This window comes from Oncorhynchus nerka, linkage group LG15 (assembly GCF_034236695.1).
Source record: "Oncorhynchus nerka isolate Pitt River linkage group LG15, Oner_Uvic_2.0, whole genome shotgun sequence".
Lineage (NCBI taxonomy): Eukaryota > Metazoa > Chordata > Actinopteri > Salmoniformes > Salmonidae > Oncorhynchus > Oncorhynchus nerka.
Window position 1 is genome coordinate 13,185,515 of NC_088410.1, and position 15,139 is coordinate 13,200,653.

General features: G+C 52.4%; 1 protein-coding gene across 1 annotated transcript in view; it reads left to right on the plus strand.

Moving 5' to 3' along the window:
• Window positions 1–15,139, plus strand: part of LOC135560329 (adhesion G protein-coupled receptor E5-like) — a 114,477-nt gene that overhangs the window by 53,671 nt on the left and 45,667 nt on the right. The gene's annotated exons all lie outside the window — the stretch shown is intronic.

Sequence of the window (15,139 nt, forward strand, 5' to 3'; positions counted from 1 at the left end):
CATCATAGTCTTTGTCCACCTCCTTAGCGTCCCTTGAGTGGCAACCCTCACCACCGACCTTGGCCTAGTAACCCAAACAAAGGGCCCCACTGGACTGAGGGGTGCCTCATTACTGAGGAAGCTCAGGACTGAGAGATAGCTCAGGCAGGTTGACGGCTCTGGCAGATCCTGGCTGAATGGCGGCTCTGGCGGATCCTGGCTGACTGGCGGCCCTGGCGGATCCTGGCTGACTGGCGGCTCTGGCAGATCCTGGCTGACTGGGGGCTCTGGCAGATCCTGGCTGACTGGCGGCTCTGGCGGATCCTGGCTGACTGGCGGCTCTGGAAGATCCTGGCTGACTGGCAGCTCTGGCGGCTCCTTGCAGACTGGCGGCTCTGGCGGCTCCCTGCAGACTGGCGGCTCTGGCGGCTCTGGACAGACGGGACACTCTAGCAGCTCTGGACAGACGGGATACTCTAGCAGCTCTGGACAGACGGGAGACTCTAGCAGCTCTGGAGAGATGGGAGACTCTAGCAGCTCTGGACAGACGGGAGACTCTAGCAGCTCTGGACAGACGGGAGACTCTAGCAGCTCTGGACAGACGGGAGACTCTAGCAGCTCTGGAGAGATGGAAGACTCTAGTAGCTCTGGACAGACGGGAGTCTCTAGCAGCTCTGGACAGGCGAAGCGCACTGTAGGTCTGGTGCGTGGTGCCGGCACTGGTGGTACTGGGCCGAGGACACGCACAAGGAAGCCTGGTGCGGGGAGCTGCCACTGGAGGGCGGATGAGTGGAGATGGTACTGGATAGACCGGACTGTGCAGGCACACTGGAGCTCTTGAGCACCGAGCCTGCCCAACCTTACCTGGTTGAATGCTCTCGGTCGCCCTGCCAGTGCGGTGAGTTGGAATAGCCCGCACTGGGCTGTGCAGGCGAACCCGGGGACACCATGCGTAAGGCTGTTGCCATGTATGCTGGCCCAAGGAGACGCACTGGAGATCAGATGCGTAGAGCCGGCTTCATGGCACCTGGCTCGATGCCAACTCTAGCCCGGCCGATACGAGGAGCTGGTATGTACCGCACCGGGCTATGCACCCGCATTTGGGACACCGTGCGCGACACAGCAAAACACGGTGCCTGCCCGGTCTCTCTCGCCCTCCGGTAAGCACAGGAAGTTGGCGCAGGTCTCCTACCTGGCTTCGCCATACTTCCCGTGTGCTCCCCCCCAAGAAATGTTTGGGGCTGCCTCTCGGGCTTCCTTGCCAGCCATGTTACTTCGTATCGCCAGTCCCTGTCGCCGGCTGCCTCTGCTCTCCTAGCTGGCTCCACCTGTTCCCATGTGAGGCGATCCTTTCCCGCCAGGATCTCCTCCCATGTGTAGCAACCCTTGCCGTCCAACACGTCCTCCCATGTCCATTACTCCTTGCGCTGCTCCTGCTGTTTTTGCTGCTGCTGCCTCTCCTGCTGTTGCTGCTGCTGCCTCTCCTGCTGTTGTTGCTGCTGCCTCTCCTGTTGTTGCTGCTGCCTCTCCTGCTGTTGCTGCTGCTGCTTCTCCTGTTGTTGCTGCTGCTGCCTCTCCTGCTGTTGTTGCTGCTGCCTCTCCTGTTGTTGCTGCTGCTGCCTCTCCTGTTGCTGCTGCTGCCTCTCCTGTTGTTGTTGCTGCTGCTGCCTCTCCTGTTGTTGCTGCTGCTGCTGCCTCTCCTGTTGTTGCTGCTGCTGCCTCTCCTGTTGTTGCTGCTGCTGCCTCTCCTGCTGTTGCAGCTGCTGCCTCTCCTGCTGTTGTTGCTGCTGCTGCCTCTCCTGTTGTTGCTGCTGCTGCCTCTCCTGTTGTTGCTGCTGCTGCTGCCTCTCCTGTTGTTGCTGCTGCTGCCTCTCCTGTTGTTGCTGCTGCTGCCTCTCCTGCTGTTGCTGCTGCTGTCTCTCCTGTTGTTGTTGCTGCTGCCTCTCCTGTTGTTGCTGCTGCTGCCTCTCCTCCTGTTGCTGCTGCTGCCTCTCCTGCTGTTGCTGCTGCTGCCTCTCCTGCTGTTGTTGCTGCTGCTGCTGCCTCTCCTGTTGTTGCTGCTGCCTCTCCTGTTGTTGTTGCTGCTGCCTCTCCTGCTGTTGCTGCTGCTGCCTCTCCTGCTGTTGTTGCTGCTGCTGCCTCTCCTGTTGTTGCTGCTGCTGCCTCTCCTGTTGTTGCTGCTGCTGCTGCCTCTCCTGTTGTTGTTGCTGCTGCCTCTCCTGCTGTTGTTGCTGCTGCTGCCTCTCCTGTTGTTGCTGCTGCTGCCTCTCCTGTTGTTGCTGCTGCTGCCTCTCCTGTTGTTGTTGCTGCTGCCTCTCCTGCTGTTGTTGCTGCTGCCTCTCCTGCTGTTGTTGCTGCTGCTGCCTCTCCTGTTGTTGCTGCTGCTGCCTCTCCTGTTGTTGTTGCTGCTGCCTCTCCTGCTGTTGTTGCTGCTGCCTCTCCTGCTGTTGCTGCTGCTGCCTCTCCTGTTGTTGCTGCTGCTGCCTCTCCTGCTGTTGCTGCTGCTGCATCTCCTGCTGTTGCTGCTGCTGCCTCTCCTGTTGTTGTTGCTGCTGCTGCCTCTCCTGTTGTTGTTGCTGCTGCTGCCTCTCCTGCTGTTGTTGCTGCTGCTGCCTCTCCTGTTGTTGCTGCTGCTGCCTCTCCTGCTGTTGTTGCTGCTGCTGCCTCTCCTGTTGTTGCTGCTGCTGCCTCTCCTGCTGTTGTTGATGCTGCTGCCTCTCCTGTTGTTGCTGCTGCTGCCTCTCCTGTTGTTGCTGCTGCTGCTGCCTCTCCTGTTGTTGTTGCTGCTAACTCTCCTGCTGTTGCTGCTGCTGCGTCTCTTGCTGTTGTTGCTGCTGCTGCCTCTCCTGCTGTTGTTGCTGCTGCTGCCTCTCCTGTTGTTGCTGCTGCTGCCTCTCCTGTTGTTGCTGCTGCTGCCTCTCCTGTTGTTGCTGCTGCTGCCTCTCCTGCTGTTGTTGCTGCTGCCTCTCCTGCTGTTGTTGCTGCTGCTGCCTCTCCTGTTGTTGCTGCTGCTGCCTCTCCTGTTGTTGTTGCTGCTGCCTCTCCTGCTGTTGTTGCTGCTGCCTCTCCTGCTGTTGCTGCTGCTGCCTCTCCTGTTGTTGCTGCTGCTGCCTCTCCTGCTGCTGCTGCTGCTGCATCTCCTGCTGTTGCTGCTGCTGCCTCTCCTGTTGTTGTTGCTGCTGCTGCCTCTCCTGTTGTTGTTGCTGCTGCTGCCTCTCCTGCTGTTGTTGCTGCTGCTGCCTCTCCTGCTGTTGTTGCTGCTGCTGCCTCTCCTGTTGTTGCTGCTGCTGCCTCTCCTGTTGTTGCTGCTGCTGCTGCCTCTCCTGTTGTTGTTGCTGCTGCCTCTCCTGCTGTTGTTGCTGCTGCTGCCTCTCCTGTTGTTGCTGCTGCTGCCTCTCCTGTTGTTGCTGCTGCTGCCTCTCCTGTTGTTGTTGCTGCTGCCTCTCCTGCTGTTGTTGCTGCTGCCTCTCCTGCTGTTGTTGCTGCTGCTGCCTCTCCTGTTGTTGCTGCTGCTGCCTCTCCTGTTGTTGTTGCTGCTGCCTCTCCTGCTGTTGTTGCTGCTGCCTCTCCTGCTGTTGCTGCTGCCTCTCCTGTTGTTGCTGCTGCTGCCTCTCCTGCTGCTGCTGCTGCTGCATCTCCTGCTGTTGCTGCTGCCCTCTCCTGTTGTTGTTGCTGCTGCCTCTCCTGTTGTTGCTGCTGCCTCTCCTGTTGATGCTGCTGCCTCTCCTGTTGTTGCTGCTGCTGCCTCTCCTGCTGTTGTTGCTGCTGCTGCCTCTCCTGTTGTTGCTGCTGCTGCCTCTCCTGCTGTTGTTGCTGCTGCTGCCTCTCCTGTTGTTGTTGCTGCTGCCTCTCCTGTTGTCGCTGCTGCTGCCTCTCCTGTTGCTGCTGCTGCTGCCTCTCCTGTTGCTGCTGCTGCTGCCTCTCCTGTTGTTGCTGCTGCCTCTCCTGTTGCTGCTGCTGCCTCTCCTGTTGCTGCTGCTGCCTCTCCTGTTGTTGCTGCTGCTGCCTCTCCTGCTGTTGTTGCTGCTGCTGCCTCTCCTGTTGTTGTTGCTGCTGCCTCTCCTGCTGTTGTTGCTGCTGCCTCCTCCTGCTGTTGCTGCTGCTGCCTCTCCTGTTGTTGCTGCTGCTGCCTCCTGTTGTTGTTGCTGCTGCCTCTCCTGCTGTTGTTGCTGCTGCCTCTCCTGCTGTTGCTGCTGCTGCCTCTCCTGTTGTTGCTGCTGCTGCCTCTCCTGCTGCTGCTGCTGCTGCTGCTGCATCTCCTGCTGTTGCTGCTGCTGCCTCTCCTGTTGTTGTTGCTGCTGCTGCCTCTCCTGTTGTTGCTGCTGCCTCTCCTGTTGCTGCTGCTGCCTCTCCTGTTGTTGCTGCTGCTGCCTCTCCTGCTGTTGTTGCTGCTGCTGCCTCTCCTGTTGTTGTTGCTGCTGCCTCTCCTGTTGTTGCTGCTGCTGCCTCTCCTGTTGCTGCTGCTGCTGCCTCTCCTGTTGCTGCTGCTGCTGCCTCTCCTGTTGTTGCTGCTGCCTCTCCTGTTGCTGCTGCTGCCTCTCCTGTTGCTGCTGCTGCTGCCTCTCCTGTTGTTGCTTCTGCTGCCTCTCCTGCTGTTGCTGCTGCTGCCTCTCCTGCTGTTGCTGCTGCTGCATCTCCTGCTGTTGTTGCTGCTGCCTCTCCTGTTGTTGCTGCTGCTGCCTCTCCTGTTGTTGTTGCTGCTGCCTCTCCTGCTGTTGTTGCTGCTGCTGCCTCTCCTGCTGTTGCTGCTGCTGCCTCTCCTGCTGTTGCTGCTGCTGCCTCTCATGTTGCTGCTGCTGCCTCTCCTGTTGTTGCTGCTGCTGCCTCTCCTGCTGTTGCTGCTGCTGCCTCTCCTGTTGTTGCTGCTGCTGCCTCTCCTGCTGTTGTTGCTGCTGCTGCCTCTCCTGCTGTTGTTGCTGCTGCTGCCTCTCCTGCTGTTGTTGCTGCTGCCTCTCCTGCTGTTGTTGCTGCTGCCTCTCCTGTTGATTCTGCTGCTGCCTCTCCTATTGTTGCTGCTGCTGCTTCTCCTGCTGTTGCTGCTGCTGCTGCCTCTCCTGCTGTTGCTGCTGCTGCCTCTCCTGTTGTTGTTGCTGCTGCTGCCTCTCCTGTTGTTGTTGCTGCTGCTGCCTCTCCTGTTGTTGTTGCTGCTGCTGCCTCTCCTGTTGTTGCTGCTGCTGCTGCCTCTCCTGCTGTTGCTGCTGCTGCCTCTCCTGTTGTTGCTGCTGCTGCTGCCTCTCCTGTTGTTGTTGCTGCTGCTGCCTCTCCTGTTGTTGTTGCTGCTGCTGCCTCTCCTGTTGTTTCTGCTGCTGCCTCTCCTGTTGTTGTTGCTGCTGCTGCCTCTCCTGCTGTTGTTGCTGCTGCCTCTCCTGCTGTTGCTGCTGCTGCCTCTCCTGCTGTTGTTGCTGCTGCCTCTCCTGCTGTTGTTGTTGCTGCTGCCTCTCCTGCTGTTGTTGCTGCTGCTGCCTCTCCTGTTGTTGCTGCTGCCTCTCCTGCTGTTGCTGCTGCTGCCTCTCCTGCTGTTGTTGCTGCTGCTGCCTCTCCTGTTGTTGTTGCTTCTGCTGCCTCTCCTGCTGTTGTTGCTGCTGCCTCTCCTGCTGTTGCTGCTGCTGCCTCTCCTGCTGACGTTGCTGCTGCCTCTCCTGCTGTTGTTGTTGCTGCTGCCTCTCCTGCTGTTGTTGCTGCTGCTGCCTCTCCTGTTGTTGCTGCTGCCTCTCCTGTTGTTGCTGCTGCTGCCTCTCCTGCTGTTGTTGCTGCTGCTGCCTCTCCTGCTGTTGTTGCTGCTGCTGCCTCTCCTGCTGTTGTTGCTGCTGCTGCCTCTCCTGTTGTTGCTGCTGCCTCTCCTGCTGTTGCTGCTGCTGCCTCTCCTGTTGTTGTTGCTGCTGCTGCCTCTCCTGTTGTTGTTGCTGCTGCTGCCTCTCCTGTTGTTGTTTCTGCTGCTGCCTCTCCTGTTGTTGTTGCTGCTGCTGCCTCTCCTGTTGTTGTTGTTGCTGCTGCCTCTCCTGCTGTTGTTGCTGCTGCCTCTCCTGCTGTTGCTGCTGCTGCCTCTCCTGTTGTTGTTGCTGCTGCTGCCTCTCCTGCTGTTGTTGTTGCTGCTGCCTCTCCTGCTGTTGTTGCTGCTGCTGCCTCTCCTGTTGTTGCTGCTGCTGCCTCTCCTGCTGTTGTTAATGCTGCTGCCTCCCTGCTGTTGTTGCTGCTGCTGCCTCCTGCTGTTGTTGCTGCTGCTGCCTCTCCTGCTGTTGCTGCTGCCTCCCTGCTGTTGCTGCTGCCCTCTCCTGCTGTTGTTGCTGCTGCTGCCTCTCCTGTTGTTGTTGCTGCTGCCTCTCCTGTTGTTGCTGCTGCTACCTCTCCTGTTGCTGCTGCTGCTGCCTCTCCTGTTGCTGCTGCTGCCTCTCCTGTTGTTGCTGCTGCTGCCTCTCCTGTTGTTGCTGCTGCTGCCTCTCCTGCTGTTGCTGCTGCTGCCTCTCCTGTTGTTGTTGCTGCTGCTGCCTCTCCTGTTGTTGTTGCTGCTGCTGCCTCTCCTGATGTTGTTGCTGCTGCCTCTCCTGCTGTTGTTGCTGCTGCTGCCTCTCCTGTTGTTGCTGCTGCCTCTCCTGCTGTTGCTGCTGCTGCCTCTCCTGTTGTTGCTGCTGCTGCCTCTCCTGTTGTTGCTGCTGTCTCTCCTGCTGTTGTTGCTGCTGCTGCCTCTCCTGTTGTTGCTGCTGCTGCCTCTCCTGTTGTTGCTGCTGCCTCTCCTGCTGTTGTTGCTGCTGCTGCCTCTCCTGTTGTTGTTGCTGCTGCTGCCTCTCCTGCTGTTGTTGCTGCTGCTGCCTCTCCTGTTGTTGCTGCTGCTGCCTCTCCTGTTGTTGCTGCTGCTGCCTCTCCTGCTGTTGTTTCTGCTGCTGCCTCTCCTGTTGTTGTTGCTGCTGCTGCTGCTGCCTCTCCTGTTGTTGTTGCTGCTGCTGCCTCTCCTGCTGTTGTTGCTGCTGCCTCTCCTGCTGTTGCTGCTGCTGCCTCTCCTGTTGTTGTTGCTGCTGCTGCCTCTCCTGCTGTTGTTGTTGCTGCTGCCTCTCCTGCTGTTGTTGCTGCTGCTGCCTCTCCTGTTGTTGCTGCTGCTGCCTCTCCTGCTGTTGTTAATGCTGCTGCCTCTCCTGCTGTTGTTGCTGCTGCTGCCTCTCCTGCTGTTGTTGCTGCTGCTGCCTCTCCTGCTGTTGCTGCTGCTGCCTCTCCTGCTGTTGCTGCTGCTGCCTCTCCTGCTGTTGTTGCTGCTGCTGCCTCTCCTGCTGTTGCTGCTGCTGCCTCTCCTGCTGTTGCTGCTGCTGCCTCTCCTGTTGTTGTTGCTGCTGCCTCTCCTGTTGTTGCTGCTGCTACCTCTCCTGTTGCTGCTGCTGCTGCCTCTCCTGTTGCTGCTGCTGCTGCCTCTCCTGTTGTTGCTGCTGCTGCCTCTCCTGTTGTTGCTGCTGCCTCTCCTGCTGTTGCTGCTGCTGCCTCTCCTGTTGTTGTTGCTGCCTCTCCTGTTGTTGTTGCTGCTGCTGCCTCTCCTGATGTTGTTGCTGCTGCCTCTCCTGCTGTTGTTGCTGCTGCTGCCTCTCCTGTTGTTGCTGCTGCCTCTCCTGCTGTTGCTGCTGCTGCCTCTCCTGTTGTTGCTGCTGCTGCCTCTCCTGTTGTTGCTGCTGCCTCTCCTGCTGTTGTTGCTGCTGCTGCCTCTCCTGTTGTTGCTGCTGCTGCCTCTCCTGTTGTTGCTGCTGCCTCTCCTGCTGTTGTTGCTGCTGCTGCCTCTCCTGTTGTTGTTGCTGCTGCTGCCTCTCCTGCTGTTGTTGCTGCTGCTGCCTCTCCTGTTGTTGCTGCTGCTGCCTCTCCTGCTGTTGTTGCTGCTGCCTTTCCTGTTGTTGCTGCTGCTGCTGCCTCTCCTGTTGTTGCTGCTGCTGGCTCTCCTGTTGTTGCTGCTGCTGCCTCTCCTGCTATTGCTGCTGCTGCATCTCCTGTTGTTGCTGCTGCTGCCTCTCCTGTTGTTGTTGCTGCTGCCTCTCCTGTTGTTGCTGCTGCTACCTCTCCTGTTGCTGCTGCTGCTGCCTCTCCTGTTGCTGCTGCTGCTGCCTCTCCTGTTGTTGCTGCTGCTGCCTCTCCTGTTGTTGCTGCTGCCTCTCCTGCTGTTGCTGCTGCTGCCTCTCCTGTTGTTGTTGCTGCTGCTGCCTCTCCTGATGTTGTTGCTGCTGCCTCTCCTGCTGTTGTTGCTGCTGCTGCCTCTCCTGTTGTTGCTGCTGCCTCTCCTGCTGTTGCTGCTGCTGCCTCTCCTGTTGTTGCTGCTGCTGCCTCTCCTGTTGTTGCTGCTGCCTCTCCTGCTGTTGTTGCTGCTGCTGCCTCTCCTGTTGTTGCTGCTGCCTCTCCTGCTGTTGTTGCTGCTGCTGCCTCTCCTGTTGTTGTTGCTGCTGCTGCCTCTCCTGCTGTTGTTGCTGCTGCTGCCTCTCCTGTTGTTGCTGCTGCTGCCTCTCCTGCTGTTGTTGCTGCTGCTGCCTCTCCTGTTGTTGCTGCTGCTGCCTCTCCTGCTGTTGTTGCTGCTGCCTTTCCTGTTGTTGCTGCTGCTGCTGCCTCTCCTGTTGTTGCTGCTGCTGGCTCTCCTGTTGTTGCTGCTGCTGCCTCTCCTGCTATTGCTGCTGCTGCATCTCCTGTTGTTGCTACTGCTGCCTCTCCTGCTGTTGTTGCTGCTGCTGCCTCTCCTGCTGTTGCTGCTGCTGGTGCTGCCTCTCCTGCTGTTGCTGCTGCTGCCTCTCCTGCTGTTGTTGCTGCGGCTGCCTCTCCTGTTGTTGCTGCTGCTGCCTCTCCTGCTGTTGTTGCTGCTGCTGCCTCTCCTGCTGTTGCTGCTGCTGCCTTTCCTGTTGTTGCTGCTGCTGCTGCCTCTCCTGTTGTTGCTGCTGCTGCCTCTCCTGTTGTTGCTGCTTCTGCCTCTCCTGTTGTTGCTGCTGCCTCTCCTGTTGCTGCTGCTGCTGCCTCTCCTGTTGTTGCTGCTGCCTCTCCTGCTGTTGCTGCTGCCTCTCCTGCTGTTGTTGCTGCTGCTGCCTCTCCTGCTGTTGCTGCTGCTGCCTCTCCTGCTGTTGCTGCTGCCTCTCCTGCTGTTGTTGCTGCTGCTGCCTCTCCTGCTGTTGTTGCTGCTGCTCTCCTGTTGTTGCTGCTGCTGCCTCTCCTGCTGTTGTTGCTGCTGCTGCATCTCCTGCTGTTGTTGCTGCTGCTGCCTTTCCTGCTGTTGTTGCTGCTGCTGCCTCTCCTGCTGTTGTTGCTGCTGCCTCTCCTGCTGTTGTTGCTGCTGCTGCATCTCCTGCTGTTGTTGCTGCTGCTGCATCTCCTGCTGTTGCTGCTGCTGCCTCTCCTGCTGTTGCTGCTGCTGCCTCTCCTGCTGTTGCTGCTGCCTCCCCTGTTGCTGCTGCTGCTGCCTCTCCTGTTGTTGCTGCTGCCTCTCCTGCTGTTGCTGCTGCTGCTGCCTCTCCTGTTGTTGCTGCTGCTGCCTCTCCTGTTGTTGCTGCTGCTGCCTCTCCTGCTGTTGCTGCTGCTGCCTCTCCTGCTGTTGCTGCTGCTGCCTCTCCTGCTGTTGCTGCTGCTGCCTCTCCTGCTGTTGTTGCTGCTGCTGCCTCTCCTGTTGTTGTTGCTGCTGCCTCTCCTGTTGTTGCTGCTGCTGCCTCTCCTGCTGTTGCTGCTGCTGCCTCTCCTGCTGTTGCTGCTGCTGCCTCTCCTGCGGTTGCTGCTGCCTCTCCTGCTGTTGTTGCTGCTGCTGCCTCTCCTGCTGTTGTTGCTGCTGCTGCCTCTCCTGCGGTTGCTGCTGCCTCTCCTGCTGTTGTTGCTGCTGCTGCTGCCTCTCCTGCTGTTGTTGCTGCTGCTGCCTCTCCTGTTGTTGCTGCTTTTCACCACGCCGCTTGGTCCTGTTGTGGTGGGTGGTTCTGTAACGGCTTTCTTCCTGGGAAGAAGAGGCAGACCAAAACGCAGCGTGGTTATAGTTCATGTGTTTCAATAAGAAAACTAAACATGAACATAATACAAAACAATAAACGTGGCAAAACCGAAACAGTCCTAACTGGTGCAGAAAATACTAAGACAGGAAACACAAAATAACTATGGTCAGAACGTGACAAGTGTAGTGCGAACGACCCAGTACATCACTGTTACCAGGCTTCCTGCCATCCAGGACCTCTATACCAGGCGGTGTCAGAGGAAGAACCTAAAAACTGTCAACGACTCCAGCCACCCTAGTCGTAGACTGTTCTCTCTGCTACGGTAACAGAGCACCAAGTCTAGGTCCAAGAGGCTTCTAAACAGCTTCTACCCCCAAGCCGTAAGACTCCTGAACATCTAATCAAATGGCTGCCCAGACTATTTGCATTGCCCCCTCCTCCTTTACACTGCTACTACTCTCTTTTATTATCTATGCATAGTCACTTTAATAACTCTCAATTACCTGGACTAACCGGCTGTCCCCGAAAAGAGACTCTGTACCGGTACCCCTGTATATAGCCTCGCTATTGTTATTTTACTGCTACTCTTTAATTATTTATTACTTTTATTTCTTATTCATATTTTTTTTAAGTATTTTTTTATAAAAAATGTTTAAACAGCATTGTTGGTTAGGGCCTGAAAGTCAGCATTTCACGGTATTGTGTGGCAAATAACATTTGATTTGATGTCATTAGTAAACATTTTAAGAAGTAAGGGGCCTAGAATTCCTTTAGGAAAGTAAGGTGCCTAGAATTCCTTTAAAAAGTAAGGGGCCTAGAATTCCTTTAGAAAGTAAGGGAAGTCCCCCCTGTATTGGACAAAAATGAATGGCAACATATTGGCAGTGAGCAAACGATATACACATTGTCCAATACCACCCAATTCGGCGTTGATTCATGCAAAGCATATTGCAAATGCCATATGGCTATTGCCAGTTGTAACACTTTAAAAATTCAACAGGTGGCGAATCCGCTCCACCGTGGTTTTTCATATTGGATATGTAATCCAAGTCAACGTCCAAAAGCAACATTTTGAAAAAATGAAATTTTTGAAAAAAACTTATCACCCCTTAAAAAAGTGCTTTCTTGACCGTTTTTCGAAATTCTTTCGATTTTTTTGTCAATTACACATGTGTAAGAACTGTATGAATATACTTTTGTCCAATTTTATTATCATAATTTTTTTTTTTTTACATGCGCATAAGGAATATGTTTTGTCCATTTTCAATATGATTTCATATGAAGTCAAAAGTCAAAAGTCAAAAATGTCAAAATTTTGGAAAAAACTTCACACACCCTTAAAAAAGTGCTTTCTGGACCGTTTTTCAAAATTCTTTCGAATTTTTTGTCAATTACACATGTGTAAGAACTGTATGAATACACTTTTGTCCAATTATATTATCATTTTTTTTTTTTTTTTTTTTACATGCGCATAAGGAATATGTTTTGTCCAATTTCAATATGATTTCATAGGAAGTCAAAAGTCAAAGTCAAAATTCACTTTTTTTGGGGCCAAATGCCATATGAAATTTGACATGCTCAAAAATGCAAAATTGACTGGCCTGATGAACACAGGATGGCCGAGCAGTGATAGTTGTACCTTTCCATCACTCGTTGTGTTGATTTCATCATGTCCATTAGGTGATGTTTTTTCACTATAGAATCATATTGCAAGTGCGCGTGCATTTGCAATATGGTTCAATGGACAATTACCATATGAAATTTGACATGCTCAAAAATGCTAAATTGATTGGCCCGATGAACTCGGGATGGCTGGGCAGTGATTCTGGTTCATCTCAATCGCTCGTTAGGGTTGATTTCAGAATGTCAATTAGGTGATGTTTTTTCACTATAGAATCATATTGCAAATGCACGTGCGTTGTTGTGCAACTGGTAACCCAAAAATAAAAATAAGGTGATTTCTATATGTCCATTTATTTATGTTTGCTTACTTTTGCAAAGTCACTGTGCATTTGCAATATGGTTCAATGGGCAGGTACCATCACGATTTTGTCATGCTATAAAAATCCTGCAGGAATGCAAAATTGCCTGGTCTGATGAACACAGGATGGCCGAGCAGTGATAGTTGTTCATTTCCATCACTTGTTGTGTTGATTTCATCATGTCCATTAGGTGATGTTTTTTCACTATAGAATCATATTGCAAGTGCGCTTGCATTTGCAATATGGTTCAATGGACAATTACCATATGAAATTTGACATGCTCAAAAATGTTAAATTGACTGGTCTGATGAACACAGGATGGCCGAGCAGTGATAGTTGTACATTTCCATCACTCGTTGTGTTGATTTCATCATGTCCATTTGTTTATGTTTTCTCACTTTTGCAAAGTCACTGTGCATTTGCAATATGGTTCAATGGGCAGGTACCATCACGAATTTGTCATGCTATAAAAACCATGCAGGAATGTGAAATTGACTGGCCCGATGAACTCGGGATGGCTGGGCAGTGATTCTGGTTCATCTCAATGGCTCGTTAGGGTTGATTTCAGAATGTCACTTTTGGTGATGGTACCTCACTGTTTAAACATATTGCAAATGGACAAGAGTCACCAGCAAGTCACCGTCCATCAGTCAATTAGATATCATTCTGACAACAAACTGATACAAACTGACACTAAACCCACTTTTTCCAACTCGTTTAGTAGCCAACTATCACATACTTCAGAGCTGGCCCAAAATTCACAACGCCTTATGTTCAAACCATAAAAAAACATAAAACACGTAGTTACGTTCTAGCTGCGGGTCCATTTCTTATGTTATGTGTAGGCCTAGCTGAGGCGACCCCTAATCCCAAGTTTCGCTCGATCGGTCATTTGGTGTCCGAGCAAAACCGTAATTGGTGCTGAAAATCCACTTTTTTCCATGACTTGCTACGGGTCCTTGAATGAGCTATCGGACCGAAACTTTGGGGTCTGTCTATATGGGCCGAGAGACGGTCACAATGCACCTAGTCTTGTGTCTCTGAGACATTTCTAAATGTCGCCATTTTCGTAATGGTCAAAATGAATTGAAGTCATTGCAAATGTACGAAGCTGTTTCTCGGTCCGAGAACCGTCTAGAGCCACGTAACTCACCACGCACTATCGACCTGAGGTCTAGAACAGGTTTCTAAAGTTTCGAACTCTAGGTCTGACGGTTCTTTTTTAGCTCGAACAAAGCTAACTGTTGGAGGCACTGTCTGTCTCTACAAACCCCAATACGTCCCTCCTTCCAAGTTGTGTGTCTGTGTGATTTAGTTTTCCTTTGAAATTTTATGGGAAAAATGACTGATTTACAGTTCATGGGGGTTGGCTAATCACACATATGAAGTTTTGGACAGATCTGACTTTTTTAACCCCTCGAAACAGCCCGTGAGACACCAATTATGGCACTTCCGGTTGGCACAGGAAGCTATAAGTCAACACATATCCTCACTGCGGTATGCTTTTACAGAATCCTGAGTTTTAAGTCCTTACGTTAAGAATTGACTGATTTACACAAGGTTGAATGCACTATGTCTATCAAACTGCAGTCAGGGTATGGAAAAACACTTTTAGGGTGATTTTAACCACTTCCGGTTGGTCCAGGAAGCTTAGAATCAACACAGGTAGACCTCATACTGCCCTGATGGACTGTTACTAAAGACAGGTTCATACGGCATTCATAACCCATATAGACTTCAGGTTGAATTTAGGGGTGCAGGCAATGTATTCCTATGGGGAGACAAGTCAATGCAAACTCTTTGAAGTAAACATCTTCTTTTAACTATTAAGGGTTAATGCTACACGGTCAAGGTTAGGCTTGCACGGATCGGGAGGACCTTAGGAACGTACCTGAGGTCGAATTGTGCTTCTCACCCTAACGGTTCTCTCACTGTCACCCAAAAGCAAATGACATTGAGGGCCAGGCTTCATTTTGGTTCTGCTTTTTTCAAGGTCACTGCACTCAGAGCGAGCTACGGTCAAGCGGGCGTCTCGTTGAACTCGGCACAGTCTGGAGACTATGGTGATGCCATTTTTTGTGTTGATTTCAGAATGCCATTTTGGTGATGGTCCCTCCGTTTAAACATATTGCTAATGTACAAAAGTCAACTAGCAAGTCAGTGTCCATCAGTCAATTAGATGTCATTCTGACACAGAACTGATACCAATTGACACCAAACCCACTTTTTAGGCTTTGTGTGTCTTTAAGCACCGCACTTTGTCACTCCATCCTTGCTGTGTGTGTGTTTCTGTGTGTGTGTGTGTGAGAGAGAGCTTTTCTTTGACATCTGTTGGGAGAAATGACTGACTTACAGTTTATGGGGGTTGCCTAATCACACATATGAAGTTTTGAAAAGATCTGACCTTTTAACCCTTGAAACTGCCACTGTGACACCATTTAAGGCACTTCCGGTTGGCACAGGAAGCTATAAATAAACTCATATCATGATTTGGGCATGCCTTTACAGAATCCTGAGTTTGAAGTCTTTACGTTAAGAACTGAGTTATTTACGGAGGGTTTAGTGAGTGTGTGTTATTTCAGAAAATCATAGAAAATCACAGAAATCTCGCAGAGCTCCGCAGCACACTTTAAAAAGATTCGTAAGAACACCCTGCAACTGGATCTTTAACCGTTGAAAAAAAAACACCTATCCGTGAACATCACCTAGGTGTCGTTGTACGATTTCTCTTAAATGACGATAGATAAATGGCTGGTTCTTTTTTATTGACACCGAGGCCCTTGACTTTGACGTGAAGTGGAAAAATAATTTCTCTATTTTCATTTTGGACCTTTAATCCCAGATGAACTCAAATTAATCCCATAACTCAAAAACCTTTTGAGGCCTAGACGCCATCTTGTTCGGGGCCAACTGCCCATTATGCCGCCCTACGCTCACCGAGTTTCGGCTTCTAAATATTTTCAGTTTTCGAGATAAGGCCCCGTCGTGAATCGTGATGTTTTGTCCAATACCAATATGATTGCTTATGCCCTCTTGTGGGAATTTCCGGGACAGCGGAAAAATGACCTAAATCTTATTATTTTTGTAAAACGGAAACCGAATGTCCGACAAAGTTCATTTGATGACTTCCTGGTAGGTCCGGCCCTGCCGCCCGGCCCGACGCCGTCCGCAAATTTTACAAACGATTTCGGACGTCTAGTAAGGGACCGTACATTTGCAATATGGACTTTCTCACTAACCATACAGGTACTGCCAAAATCT